Source organism: Lonchura striata, chromosome 8 (assembly GCF_050655825.1).
Source record: "Lonchura striata isolate lonStrDom1 chromosome 8, ASM5065582v1, whole genome shotgun sequence".
NCBI lineage: Eukaryota > Metazoa > Chordata > Aves > Passeriformes > Estrildidae > Lonchura > Lonchura striata.
The window spans coordinates 21,142,855-21,156,630 of record NC_140710.1 but is presented as its reverse complement, the minus strand read 5'-3'; the positions used below and the strand labels follow the sequence as shown (position 1 = coordinate 21,156,630).

Genomic DNA, 13,776 nt, shown 5'->3' with positions numbered 1-13,776 from the left:
AGTCAAGCAGAAATCTTGTTCTAATGTTAGAGCTTAGTAAATAAGATGCAGGAAGAGGTATGTCACAATGGTTATATTTTTAACATGCAAAATAGTCTTTGTTCAGTGTATTTTGGAAGGGAAAAATCCCCTCATATTGCTAAGATAAATAGATCAAATTCAAAGTTGAGTTACATAAAACTTACTTCAAATCAATACTCTTTAGCCATGTTGTAAATACCTGAAAACAGAACTTGATCATCAGACTACTAAAATCCTTGACAGTCACCACTAATTAGAGCCTTACACTGAGATATGAAATTCAACCTATTTCCTGTGTTGAGATGCAGTTGTTGAAGATATTTGCTGTATTTAAGTTTTACAACAACTTCATGTACTTAATGGTAAATTACATTTTGTCTTGTAACTGAATGTCAGGCTTCAGCAGCTTTCATTTGGCTCAGCTGAAACTCTTCTCCCAACCTGTTTTAGTTACAGCAGCTGCTTCTCTTCTGATAAAAGTGTTCTTGAGGGGATGGATTTACAAGGGCATTTCTCCATCCTCCCCAGGAGGAGAGTACCTGGGAAACTGAGTGCAAGGTAGGGATCCCCAAAGGACTTAGCACATTGTAATGCAGAAAGAAATGAGACTTCTCAAGCTGGTGTCAAACCCGTGCCTCTGAGAATTATATTGTGCCTTTGAGCTTTGTAATCTGGAAGTGAGAGTAGAGGAATTGCCTCTTTCCTCTCACCTGGGTCAAACAAATGCAGCAGAGCCTGGCTGTTTTGCTTCCTGAATTATCCATCTGCCTGAGAGCTGCTGTCCTCAGTCTAAAGGAGTCTGTGGGTATCTTAGGTCATCTTTGCCTCACAATGAATCTTGTGTCTGCCACCAGACATTCCCAGAACAGGGATTAAGGTGTTTCTGTAACACTCAAAAAAAGTTTTGCAGATTTTTGGAGATAAATGGAATCCTCTCTTCTTAGCTTTTTCAACTTCTGTGTTGTTCTGTCTCATAATCTTTCTTTTGAACAAACATGTTGTGAGATAATAGAAGTTAAAAAATTTGTCCAGGACAAGAACTGTTGTATGAAGACTTACTAAAAAAGAGGTCTATGGAGTATTATCTTTTTTCCCTCCTAAAATCGTTGTGTGTTCATCCACCTCTGCTACCGCTGAAGTAATTAAAAAAATAAAGAACCAAAACTAAGTTTGCTGGCTCGGGGAGAAGTGAAAAAAGAGAGTGAGAAAATGCTGTCTTGTGCACCTGGAACTACAGTACTGAGAATCATACAAGATAATAAGATAGAAATAAATACTGTTATATACTTGAATTGTAAATTGTTTGCAAATATCAACCAAATGTTTGATTGCAATTGAAACTGAGGAAATCCTGGACTTTCTGTAAAGCAGCAAGTGATTTAGGTCCACAGGTGGAAGCTACTGATGGCTCTTAGGAGCTGCACCTGGCTTCCTCAGTGGAGCTATGTGGACAGCTGCTCTGAGGAAGCATCTTCTGAAGTTATTTTAGTTGCTGTCTCAACTTTCCAGGCTGTGTTTTTACCATCTTTCTTTGCTAGAATTATAACAGTAGCATAAGGCAGAGGTGCAGGCTGTTCCTGAGCAGCCAGCCCTCACAACCCCCAGGCTGTCCCTTCCTTCAGAGCAGGACATTACTGAATGCAAAACCATCCTTTTCACTCAGCTGTATCACTGGGTCTGGCTTTCTCACAGACGTTTGATAGACATTAATGCCAAGAAAATTTGTTGTGAAATTTTAGTATGTAAGGCCTGCATGTTGCACTTGATTCTTGCCTGCCTTAAGCTATTTGCCACTATTTTCACAAGTGCAGAGCAAGATGTAGGAGTGGAAATTGCCACCAACTCAAAACCATAATGCATATTGGAGATGACTACTCAAGGTGCAAAGCGACAGCTTTCAGAATGTGGTCTTGAGTTACTAATAGAGGCAGGGTTTTGCTAGGTCAGGAATTGCACAGCTGTTTGGTTGGGTTTGTTTTTTTTTGTTTGTTTGTTTGTGGGGTTTTTTTGGGTGTTTTTTTTTTGGGGGGGGGGGGTTTATGTTCCAGTGGACCAGTGGAAATAAATTCACTATTTTTTAATCTTTCTCATAACCTTATTAATTTTTCACTAATTAACATGCATCTCAGTGATGAATCCTGGGCTCTGCTTTGATATAGCTAATGAAGATATTGCCACTTCTATCTGCATCGTTAGCTTAATATTACTTAATAATATTTAGTATTTTGCAGAGTCACTTGTATCTTCAAAGCACTTAACAGTTATTAACTCATTAATCCTCACAACATGCCTGTGAGTTGGAAGGTAAATAAATATTCACATTCCCCTTTTAGCAAAGGGGTAACCAAATAGGAAGATTAAGTGATTTGCATGGACTTAGTGGCAGAGCTGGCAAGATGACTCCTGTGCTTTAATGCTTGTGCTTATCCTTCCAGCCATACTGACTCAGTGTGAATTAAACCCTTCACCATTATCCTATGTAGCCTTCCTGAATACTTCAGTACTTTTTGAGATCTAAAGTTTGTCTCTGGTCATAGCCTATCATACTGAAGGATGGCTGTTGCCCTGGGGTGCAGGTCTTCCCATGTCCCATTACACAAAGTGTGGGCAATATTAGAAAGGAGGCTACAGCTCCCTTGTGCTTCCCCCAGAAAATCCATGCTAGGCCTATGTTTAGAATGTTCAGAAGAAAAATACTGAGCCTTCTCATCAGGCCTGATTAAAATATTTGTAATATCTGGCCATTGCTTTTACAATAATATAATTAATTATACTGATGTTTCACTCAGTGCTGAATCAAAGCTGGAGCATTGGAAAATGGTCTTTTTGTGGAGACCATGTTGTCAAGGTCTTCAAGAAGCATTTGTGAAACTATGGGAATTCTGTCTAATATGCCCAAATATAGGGAATATTTTTTAATTATGTAAATTATTTTAAACAGCATAAATTATTTTTAACCAAGGGCCCCTGCTTTCCTCTAACCTTCTGTGTTCTGTGAGGAGATCATAAGTGGCTCCAGACGGCTCTGAGTAAGTTTTGGCAAAGCCTTCAAACAAAAGTGTGATTAGAATACTAGAAATATGTTTATGTAAGTGAATATAGAGGATGTAATTTTTAATAGATATATGGGTCAAAGTTCAGCTTCCACCTTGTCAGCCTCCCCTTCAGGAAAAATAATTTCCATTTTCTACCAGAAGAGGGTCACAGTAAGGGGAAATGCCTTGGCAATAGCTTTGGTACCAAAGGTGGAGCATGAGTTTGTGCCTTGGGATCCACTCCAGCAGCTGTAATGGCCTCACATGGCTCAGTCCTGGCCCTTCCTACCCTGAGGATCCTACTCTGCACTCCCTACACTGCAGCTGGGAGGTGGGGAAAGCTCAGCGATGTCAGCTCCCAGGCACGCAGGGATGCCCTGCTGGTGTAAAGCTGGGGCTGGATGCCCTTTGCTGGAGTCAGCTCACATGGGTGTACCCAATGAGGAAATGTGGCCCTGCCAGCCTCCATGCCTTTCACTGTGACAGCACCTGAACTCTTCTGTCTGCTCTTAAACATATCTTGGGGGCTCTTTCACAGCTGAGGGAATTAATGCCTTAATGCTGCTGATCTTCTAAACCCGATGGCTGAGATATTTGTGTCCTCTCTTCCCCACAGCCTCACTGCTCCTGCTGGTCTGTAGTGTGCCTGCTGAAATGTTAACAGTTGCCATGATGTAGGAAGTCAGCAAGCTGTGGGACAGGGAGCAGGTTCTCCGTGTTCTCCTGTGTCAGCTTCTGATCACCACAGCCTGTCTTTATCCAAATTGCTCCTGCTTGTCAGGATGTCAAAATGGGCCAGAACTGAGCTCAGTATTTTGTTGAGCTATCCCCTGTCTTGGGGGAATAGTTGCTGGGAGTAGTTGTTTCATGTTTGTTAATTGTCCATGAGAGCTGGGTGATCTGCAGAGAATAGGTTACAGAAACTGGAAGCCTAAGTAACTTTAAATTGGATTTAGTAAAAGCTTTCAAACAAAGACAAAAGGCGGTATTAGGATACTTGAAAAATGGTTTAGTATTTTCTAAATGATTTCCCCTTGTAGTTGGCACTGGTGAGGTTGCACCTTGAATACTGTGTCCAGTACTGGGCCCTCACTATTTTATTATAAAAAAACAACAGGAAAGCTGGGTTTTATGAAATCCCAAACTTAAAATTTATTGAACAGCATAGTTGCTTTAACATAAAATGGCAACTTAGCTATTTTTTATTGTGTTCTGGTGGTAAGAATACTTCACATTGAGTGAGAATGTTTTGGATTTTTTTTTTTTATCCCAAGTTATTTGGTATGTCAGTCACTAGTCCAGAAACTATGGTTTGTACATTTTAGTGTGTGTCAGGTGCTAGGTTTACTATCATGTGCATCTAGGTGGGATTATTCCTATTTTTTTTTCCCTAATGGTTGCGTTGCTGATGGATTTCTTTTATTCACAGCAGTAAAATACCTGTTGCCTGTGCCAGTTTGCTTCTATATGGTGGCTGGCATCTCCTTGCTCTGCTTGTTTGTAGGAGCTGGGAGATACCCACCAAGACCTGCCTGAGCAGGAGAAGTATGTGGCCCCCTTCCTGCTGGTCACTGAGGGACTGGGACATACAGCATACCTGTAACAGTGTGCACCCACTAATCTTCTCAGTGGGGTTTCACTCACACTCAGAGCTGGCTACAGTCCAACACTGCTCACAGAACCACTTGGGGAGCTGACAAATCCTAAAAAGGTCATGGGGAAATGGTACCTGTGTTCCTCTGTACAACACAGAGCCATTTCAGAGGGTATTCGCCTCTCACTCGTTAGACCATAGTGTGCATTCTAAAACTGCCCTTCAGTTCCCACTGGCATCCTGTTAGCCAGTTAAATGGGCAGTTCTGCCAGAGGCAGGAGGACAGGGTGTAGAGAAAACACAACAGCTTTTTATAAAATGTTCTGATTTCCCACCCACTTAACATCAGAGAAGGCTTTTCTGATTCAAATACATATTTAATATTCTATACTTAAAAATTCTTCCTGCTCTGTTAAGCCAGTGTCAAATCTCAATGGAAGCAGTTTTGTGCTGTTTTTTAAGAGTCCATACAGCTGCACTTAAGAATGACCAATTTTTCAAGAGTAGGTGCTGCTAGAAGAATCCTCAGAAAGTGTGGGCTGAACAGTTTTATTTTCAACTCTTGCTGTAACTAATAAATTGGGTCTTGTGGATTTTTAGAGAAGCAAAGTGATCCCAGTTATCTTTCTTAGTGAAAAATAAGCCACAACATCTTCCTTTGCCATAGTGAAGTAGGACAAGTATTTGGCAGGAGCAGCTACAGAGCTGCCAGCAGGCTCCAGGTCAGAGTTGGAGCTGTGGACTGTTGCAACACTGCCTGAGGCAAGTGGAAAATTCAATTAAAAGGAATTTTCAAACACAGGCTTTTGTTCTGCAGATTTCTAGGTATGAGAAAGAGGGTGGGAAGGAAATGAACCTTGTGAGAGACAGGTAGGATGGCTGTGGTGTTCAGGTACCCCCTCGCTTTCTGGGATGAATACTTGCGTGTTCTCGGTTTTCAATTTCACATAAAGGTGAAGTCCTCCTTTGGCTGCCTCAGCACCAGTCATGGTTAATATATATTGCTAGCAAATTTAGCAAGGGTGCCATTTGTATTCAGCATGACACACTGAATTATGCATCCTGTTTGCTATAGGCATTGCAAAACTGTATTTAACATGTCAGCTGGAAAAAGCAGGGTTTCCAAATGGTTTTTTACACCTTTTCTGCTTTGATCTCTGGCTACCTCCAGAATGGGGGCTGGGAAGATGTCCTCAACATGTTGTGTCTTTGTTTCCCAGGTATTGCACCTGAAAGTGTGAGTACAGTTAATGCTTACTGTTTTCCTCACACCAGCGATGGCAGGGACCATGGTAGTCTTTCCTTCCCTCTGCCCAAACCCAACTGTTTTCCTTGTGCAGGCACACACTGCTTGGCCAGTTCTCTGCAGCCATTCATCCAGCTTTCCCCAGTTACTGGTATGTTTTGAACAAACACAGATGAGGGGAAGTGTGAGACACCATGTTAAAATGCTTCCTGCACAGTCTCCCAAAGAAAGGTCCTTCTACAAATGCTTGACATACAGATCATATTCGACCTTTGATCATCTGTCATTTTATTGTAAGAAAGCATGCCATCATTTGCCACCGTTTAAAATAGACCCAGAGGAAGTCAGGGCTTAATCTTAACCTCAAACACATTGAGCCCTGTATTTCCTATCCAGCCATACACTGTGCTATCTGGTTTCCTACACCTCAGGTCTGCTAAGTTTAGTTCCTCTCAGCCAGCTGCTAAGAAGGAAGGGAAACTGTGCTCACTGTGGATAAAGCATTTGCTGTCCACAGCTCTCCCAGCTTTGTGGACTAAGTGGTAGACACTGGTACAATTTTGATGTTTCTCAGTTTTTAAAAAAAAAAAAGTATTTTGAATTATTTTCTCTCTTAATTTGTTCTGTGGGTTCATACATTTAAATCTTCAGTGCCATGCTTTCTTGGGCTTCTCTAGGAAGAACTTGTATGCTTAGGAATAATAATTTAGCATTTATGACTATCATATAGTTAGACAATTGCTAAATTATACACTGGAGTGTTATGCATTAATTAATATTCTATCAAACCCAGTGCAGCCACTCAGGTCTTTCAGCTTAGAAAGTAGATGAATGATGGAATATATAATATACCATACAGATATTGAGATTGCCTCACTAGAAATCCTTATTTGTCATAGAAAGTAGCTGCATAATATAGCTGAGATAAAACTGGCCTATTTTCCCTCTGTATTAGTATCATTCCTTGTCTGTTTGCTTCAGGAAATCAGATTGGAGGAACTGACTGATTTCTTTCTCAGGCCCTGCTATGAAAGCCATGGACCTGTTGTCCAGACACACCAAGTAGTGTGTCTTCTGAGGACCTTAAATATTTATTAATGTTATTGCTTTCTTTTTCTCCCTAATGTTTAGTAGAATTATGATAATTTTGACATAACTATACCTGCTGGGTTATTAGGCCGCATCTGGTAACCACATGCCACAATGCACACACAGGTGTTTCAGCATCCACAAGCTGGAGTTGGTTTTTTGGGGAGGATTTGGGAAGCCTGTATCCCTGCTGCACAGCAATATATTTTCTCAGTGGTAGTACACACTTCCTGGCAGAATTTTGGGTTTGGATTATTTCCAAAGCAAAACTCTTAGCAACATGATATCTTTGTGAAACCTACAGGATTGGGAAAATTCACTCTTTGTCCCTCATGGTTCTACTAAACCTTGGTAAAATTCCTTCCTTCTGTTGTGTCACACATCTCCAGCATTTCAAATCATGAATGGGGAAAGTCCTCCTGATGGAAAAGATTTATACCGCCATTACAAGAGACAGAAGGAGCTGATGGCCTTATTTCAGTATTTGTATAAAGCTGCTGTTTCTCTTTCCTACAGTTGCACACAGTTTTATCTGAGTTGTTTTGATGTTTCCATAGTCTTATATCCTCCACCCCTGCTTGGTCCTTGCTTTTGAGTGGCAGCACTCATAAATTCAATTTTGAATTTGGTGTCAGTATCCACATCTCTTAATGGCAGGGTGAATAAAAACTTCCAGTTGGACCTAAAATAAAGAAGACTTAGGTAGAATGTTGATATAGGGCAAAAAACCAGAAGGGTTAACTTCATAAAAATGTAAAACAGGGTAGGAAATGCTACCCTGCATTTTTATTTTAATACATGGATGTATCTTATTTCTCCCCACCACCCATCACGTAATTTAAAAATGGCATAATTTCTGATCTTCAACACAACATTCTCATTTTCAGTTAGAGGCAGATTGGTCCTGATGCCTGCATACATTTTTAAAATTAATTATTTAAATGTGAAGGAAATAGCAAACCATGAAGTTAGTACAGAGCATTGTCCTACAGATAAGGAAATAAAATGCACAGAATGGGGATGTAAAGCAAATGATTCAAAAAAAATTGTCTGGACCATGTAATTGAATTTATGTAATCCAGTCATGGAGACAGAAGAACCTGTCAGTACTGCTGTATTAGTCTGCTCACAGATGGCTGAAAACATACTGTGAAAATACTTAGATCCTAATGGCTCCAGAAAACTCCTATAACACACCTTGGACCAGTCAGAACTGGTTAATACAAAATTCAAAGCTGAAGGCCAAAGGAGGCTTTTGTGATGAGGAAGCTCCTAACTTACTGTGATACCAAATGAGAGTGGGGATATATTTGTCTAATTATTCTTTCAAGGGTGAAGATTCACAATCTTCCCTCTCTCCTTCAGCTGGTGTGTGTATATAGCTCATCTTGCTGGCTTTAACACAAAGTGCAGGAACACTTAGCCTCAGTAAAGATGGCTAAGTAGCCCAGATTAAGGAGCTTTAATAAATGCTTGCTCCAGGCCCAGCTGTGTTGGTAGAAGCATTTCAGAGATGCTTCCCAATTACAGATGACTCAGAGAACCATTTATTATACTTATGTCATTACAAAGGTTTTGTGTTGAAGGTTTGGAGTAACAACTTTGGTTTTTATCAGTAATCTTAACACTTCACCTGTATTTCACTTAATAGATTCAGGAACAGACATCTCCATTCTCCGGAAAAGAAAGATCAGCAGGAAAGCCTAAACCCATCCTTTTGTTTGTCATGTGTTGAGCAAATGGTGCTGACACCAGGAAATGTGCAGCACTTGACACGTGCAGTCTGTAAGTGCTTGGATGCAGCTAGCAGGCATCGCGTGCCGTCAGCGCTTCGCTGTGCTGACAGCACCCTGGCAGCTCGTCATGCTGGACTGAAAAGAGGATAAACGACTATATAAAGCATATAATTACATTTTTATGTGCATAAATATGTACATTAGTGAAGACTTCAAAAATTAGCAGCTATCACAGACTAATGTATTATTTAAGCAACTTTTTGAGGTGTAAATATATTTTAAACTATTTTAAGAATACAGTATTTTTTTTAGGATGATAGTTCAGACTTTGAAGGTACCTGTGGTGGGTCAGAAGAGCTGTGCAGGTTGACTGGTAAGTTATTGTTCTTGCAGCTGCTATTCCCTTTGTAATAGCAGATGACTATGGTGTCTCCTGCCTACAAACAGAGGGGCAGTTTGGCAAACTGGAGCAGCAAGAGTGAGGAGTTATGTGATTGCCTGGAGAGGTGGAGTGAGGTGAGAGAGTAAAAGAGGGAAGAGGCTGGTGATTCCCAACCCTCTAAGGAGACAGACTGATGGCAGACCAAGTCTTGGAGGGAAATGTTTGGAATAGTCACATAACATTGCAAGCTTAGCATTCTCCAGCTCAAGTGCGGATGTGCAGACAGGCTTTGCAGACCCCTGGCTGTTGGAACCAGGCTGCATTTGCACAAATGTGCTGCTCAGCTTCTCCTGTAGTGAAAATACAGGTAGAGACTGTAAATCCCCAGCACAGTGTCCTGCAGCCACCCATGAGGCAGAGCAGCCTGACCAGCTGGTGACCCCAGTGCTGGCAAAGCACCAGTCTCAGTCTGAAGGAAGGTGAGCAAGCAGGAAGCTGGTATAACTACAGCTCTGGCTGGCAGGCTCTGGATGAGAGGACAGCTTTCCAAAACAGAGTTTAAGAAAAATCTCTGTGCATAAATCAGTTCCTTCAGGAGCTTTTGGAGAATGCTGAACATGGGGTTTACAGGGACATCAGATCCTGCCTCTGCTCTTCTGCTCATAGCCCAGTTCTCACTCTTCTACCCAGGTCCTTCAGCCATTGGTTAATGGTATAAGTAGAAGAAAATGTCAAGATGCCTTAACCATCATCCCACTATTTACACCCTCCTTGGAAACTTGCCCTGATTGTCTAATGCAGATGTAGGCAGGCCACAGCAAGCCAGAGCCTCTGCCCCAGTATGCTCCCTTCCAGTTTTACCTCTTCCTGGGACATTTGTGTTTTGGTTGCACCCTGCCTGCAGGCAGGAGTGAGCCAGGGCAGCAGCCAGTTCACTGCCCTGGATGGTGTGAGGTTTCACCTTGGGGACTCTGGCACTTAAGGGAATCCTTACAGAGATTGCTAAGAGCAGCCCTCAGAGCTGAAAAGAACTTGCTCAAAGGTTTTTGAGACCTCCAGATGTAGTAATGCAGAACATTTATGTGTGTACACCATCTAACTATCCATTAGGAGAAAAACATGAATGAAGCAGGGAAATTATTCCTGACATTACACTACTGAATTACTGTGAACATTGCATTACATCTGTGCAGACCCTTGAGTAACGGATGACTAAATATCATCTGATTCTCTGTTAATAAAAAGGACGTGAATATGCATGTTTCACTGAGGAAGGAAATTATGAAACTGGGGAAAAATACTTGGAAAGGACTGCATTTCAAAACTTCTTTGTCCTTTCCAGGACAAAGCAGATACTGCTAGCCACTTCAGATGGGGTTGGGAAAAGCCAAAATTATAGGGAAGCAGAATTTACTTTTAAGTCTTTTTGAGTTACATTAGTGACAGAAATGTCATTGTGTATGCTTCCAGTGTAAAGCTATGGTGTGGGCAGATTTCCTTCTGCCTTTAATAAGAATTGGGTAATTCAGACACATGCCCAGCTGTGCTCTGAATTTAGAAATCAAGCATTGCTTTCAGCAATGATTGTTTGAAAGATTGATTTTCTTAATATAAATCATCTTCTAAGGTGACCTTGGGTGAGGCAAATCAATACAGGATTGCTGAGCAGCACTTGTTCTCAGCAGAACTGCCGACGCCAGAGTCGGGCAGCACCAGCCAACCCCTGCCCCATGGCAGCCCTCCCACACCTGAGCCCGGCCTCTCATGCTGGCCCTCGGGAGCCCCCAGCACCCTCACATGCAAGAGCAGGTAATGTGGAGGGTGGCTTGAACTCATGGACATCTTTGGGTTTTATCAAAGCAGCAGATATGCAGCTTCTTGTGCTCGTCTGTGAGATGGGCTCGCTAGGATCCTCTGAGCAGGAATAGAGCTCTTCAATTAGTCTGTAGCATCCATGGGATCCAAGGTACTGCAGACTGAGCAGTCTGGCTGCGGCAATGGACTGACCATGATGCACAGTCCTCACTCATTAAAGGTTTCTATTATTTTAAAGAAGTGCAGGGAGAAGTTACTACTCTAATGCTATCACGTACCTGTATGCAGGCTTATCTTCCTTATGGCTTCAGATATTCCTGTGAAAAACACAGGAAATAACAAAAATGCAAAAGAACACAAGAAACCCAAATAGCCTGTGCATCACTGTAGTTTCCATTATTTCCTGGACTTGACTAGCTCAGAAATACTGCAGGAAGTGCTTTTTCTTGTGGTATTTTTGCTTCCTCTCTCAGAAGATTGGAAGCATTACACAACAACATGTGAAAATGAGAGAGGAATCCATGCTGCTGGTGGGTTGGGTCATGGGAACACTGGATTTCCTCTTTCTGTGGCTGTTCCCATCTCTGCACTGGAGGCCCCAGGGTTGGTATGGCAGCACTCACCAGCTCTGAGCACCCAGGAAGGCATGGTCCTCTTTGGGAAGTGTGGGCTGTGGGCAGGCACAGAGCTGCTGTGAGGGCATGGGGATTCTCTCCCCATTACTCTATGCTTGCAGAGAAGCTGATCAATCTGAGGTGCTTCTTTGCAGCTTTAGGCAAAGTTTTATTCTCTTTGAATCTGCCTAACACTCACATACAGCTTAATAAACACCCAGGAGGTTGAGCCAGTACCTTGTGTGTACTTCATTGTTTTGACACATTTTGAGATCTCCTTTGGAGATGTGAAATGCCTGTGATGTTCCTCCTTCCAGGCTATACCCTAGTCAGCCAGCATTCACTCTGGTGAGCCAGAGCAAATGCAGTAAATCCTGCATTAAAGCTCTGCTGATAACATTGTGCTTATTAAATAATACAACCATTTTTCCTGTTTGCCAACCAGTGGGGATCCCTAGTACACACTGGGGAAGCATGAACTATAAAAGCTTCTATTCTTTTTTAATTAGGCCGTATCTAATTAAAATTATTGCCTGCCAGTACTAGCATTTATAAAGTATTTTCCAACCCAGCATGACTCATGGGGCTATATGGAGACAGATTGCTCTGCAGTCTATTTGGGATGTGTTTGCTGTGCAATTGTCCTTTATCATCACAGGCAGGCAGTGTTTGTTCAAATTATTATTTGGTGTGTACTGCCAGCCATCTAGGCCTCCGCAGTTCTTTTTATAAATTCACTGATTAGCCTATTTTGAATATGAAATATGGGCTTGAGATCCAACTTGAGGCTCTGAACAGACAAATCCTTTGGAGGACTGTCCCTGGAAGTCACTGATGGGGAATTTAACAGCTCAAGATGCCAGGCTAGTCTGGGAGTCAGCTATTGCAAATGATACTGAAACACGAGTAGTCTTTCTATTAACCTGTGTGGCAATGGGAGCCATCACATGTGCTCCAAGCAGCCTGCTCAGCTCAGCCCATGAGGGGTGACTGCTTTGTAGGGAGGCAAAGACCCTGGGAAATGGCACGGCTTAGGCTGCCATAGGCAACCCCAGTAAAACCAAGCTTAGCCATCAACAACCACTGGAGTGGAGCCAGGTGTTCCTCCAAAGAGACCAAGAGCCTGCATGGAGAGATGGGAAGAGACTGTGGCAGGCAGATGTTTTGCCTATATTTGCCTGAAGAATAAAAGCGTGTCTGACGAGGGAAGGGGGTGTGGTTGAGCATGGATGAAGGGAAATGGGCTGGGAGGGACCATGTCCAGAGGCAGCTGAGCCAGCTGGTTTGTGCATGGCAAGAGCAGTCTGCAGGCACTGGTGCCAGCTCAGTGCTGAGGGATGAGTGCTCTTGTGGGGCAAGGGGACACTTGGGGCTCAGGGAAGTGAAGGGAGCTGCCCATGGAGCTGCCAGCAGCTGCTTCAGGCCAGGCAGCAGTGCTTGGAGAGATCATGCTGGTTTGGCAGGATCTTGGCTGGAAGCATGCAAAGTAATGTGTAACACGTGGAACACGGGAGGAGGACTGTGGGTCACACATCCTTCACTCAGGAGGTTTGTGTGCACTGGAAGGATGTAAGGAGTGGAACAGAGTAACCCCCATGAGAGCCTGTGTTCCTGAGGGGAGGAATGCAGGAAGCAATGCTTCTGCTGGGGGATGTGCAGGGTGCTTTCCTTCCCTGGCCTGCCCTGCACAGCCCCACCCTCCAGCCTCCCTCAGGTTGGGTTCCAATGGTGGTGCAGATGTGAGGGGTGAGAAGCAGGTGAGGAGGTGGCAGCAGGTGCCAAGTGAGATGACACAATGGCAGTGGCAGCCACTGATGGAGCAACTGAAAGTAAAAGGCTCAGCTCCACATTTACAGTGTATACAGGTGAGCTGAAGCCATTGCTGTGTTAGAGCAAGGTTTACAGTCATATTTAATCTCTTTTTTACTTTTTGTGTTACCTTTTTCTTCCACGGGTTATTACAGCGCATGAAACATAGGTGTGATGCTATTATTGTCTTTCCTTTAAGTTCATCCCAAGTAAGACATGACAAAACATGGAATTAGGTCAAGATTAAAATCTTACCATATAAATTTAAGTTTTTAGCATAAGTTTGCCCATCTGGGATTGTACCAGCTTTATTCTTAATGCTATACCCAATACAAAATAAGATGTAATACCTGCTCTGTGAGTTGATAATCTAAAAGGCAGGGCCTTTAAAAAGAAAAGATAATATTTTTAGCTATAGGTGAGGAACTGGGACAC

The 13,776-nt window shown here is 42.6% G+C and overlaps 1 long non-coding RNA gene across 1 annotated transcript; it reads right to left on the bottom strand.

Moving 5' to 3' along the window:
• Positions 1 to 2,056: 2,056 nt before the first annotated feature.
• LOC146766769 (uncharacterized) lies at positions 2,057 to 13,316 on the bottom strand. The gene is made up of 2 exons (XR_014956914.1): positions 8,619 to 13,316; positions 2,057 to 7,667 (listed from the first exon to the last, which is right to left on the bottom strand). It is a non-coding gene; the product is annotated as an uncharacterized LOC146766769 (long non-coding RNA).
• Positions 13,317 to 13,776: the final 460 nt, after the last annotated feature.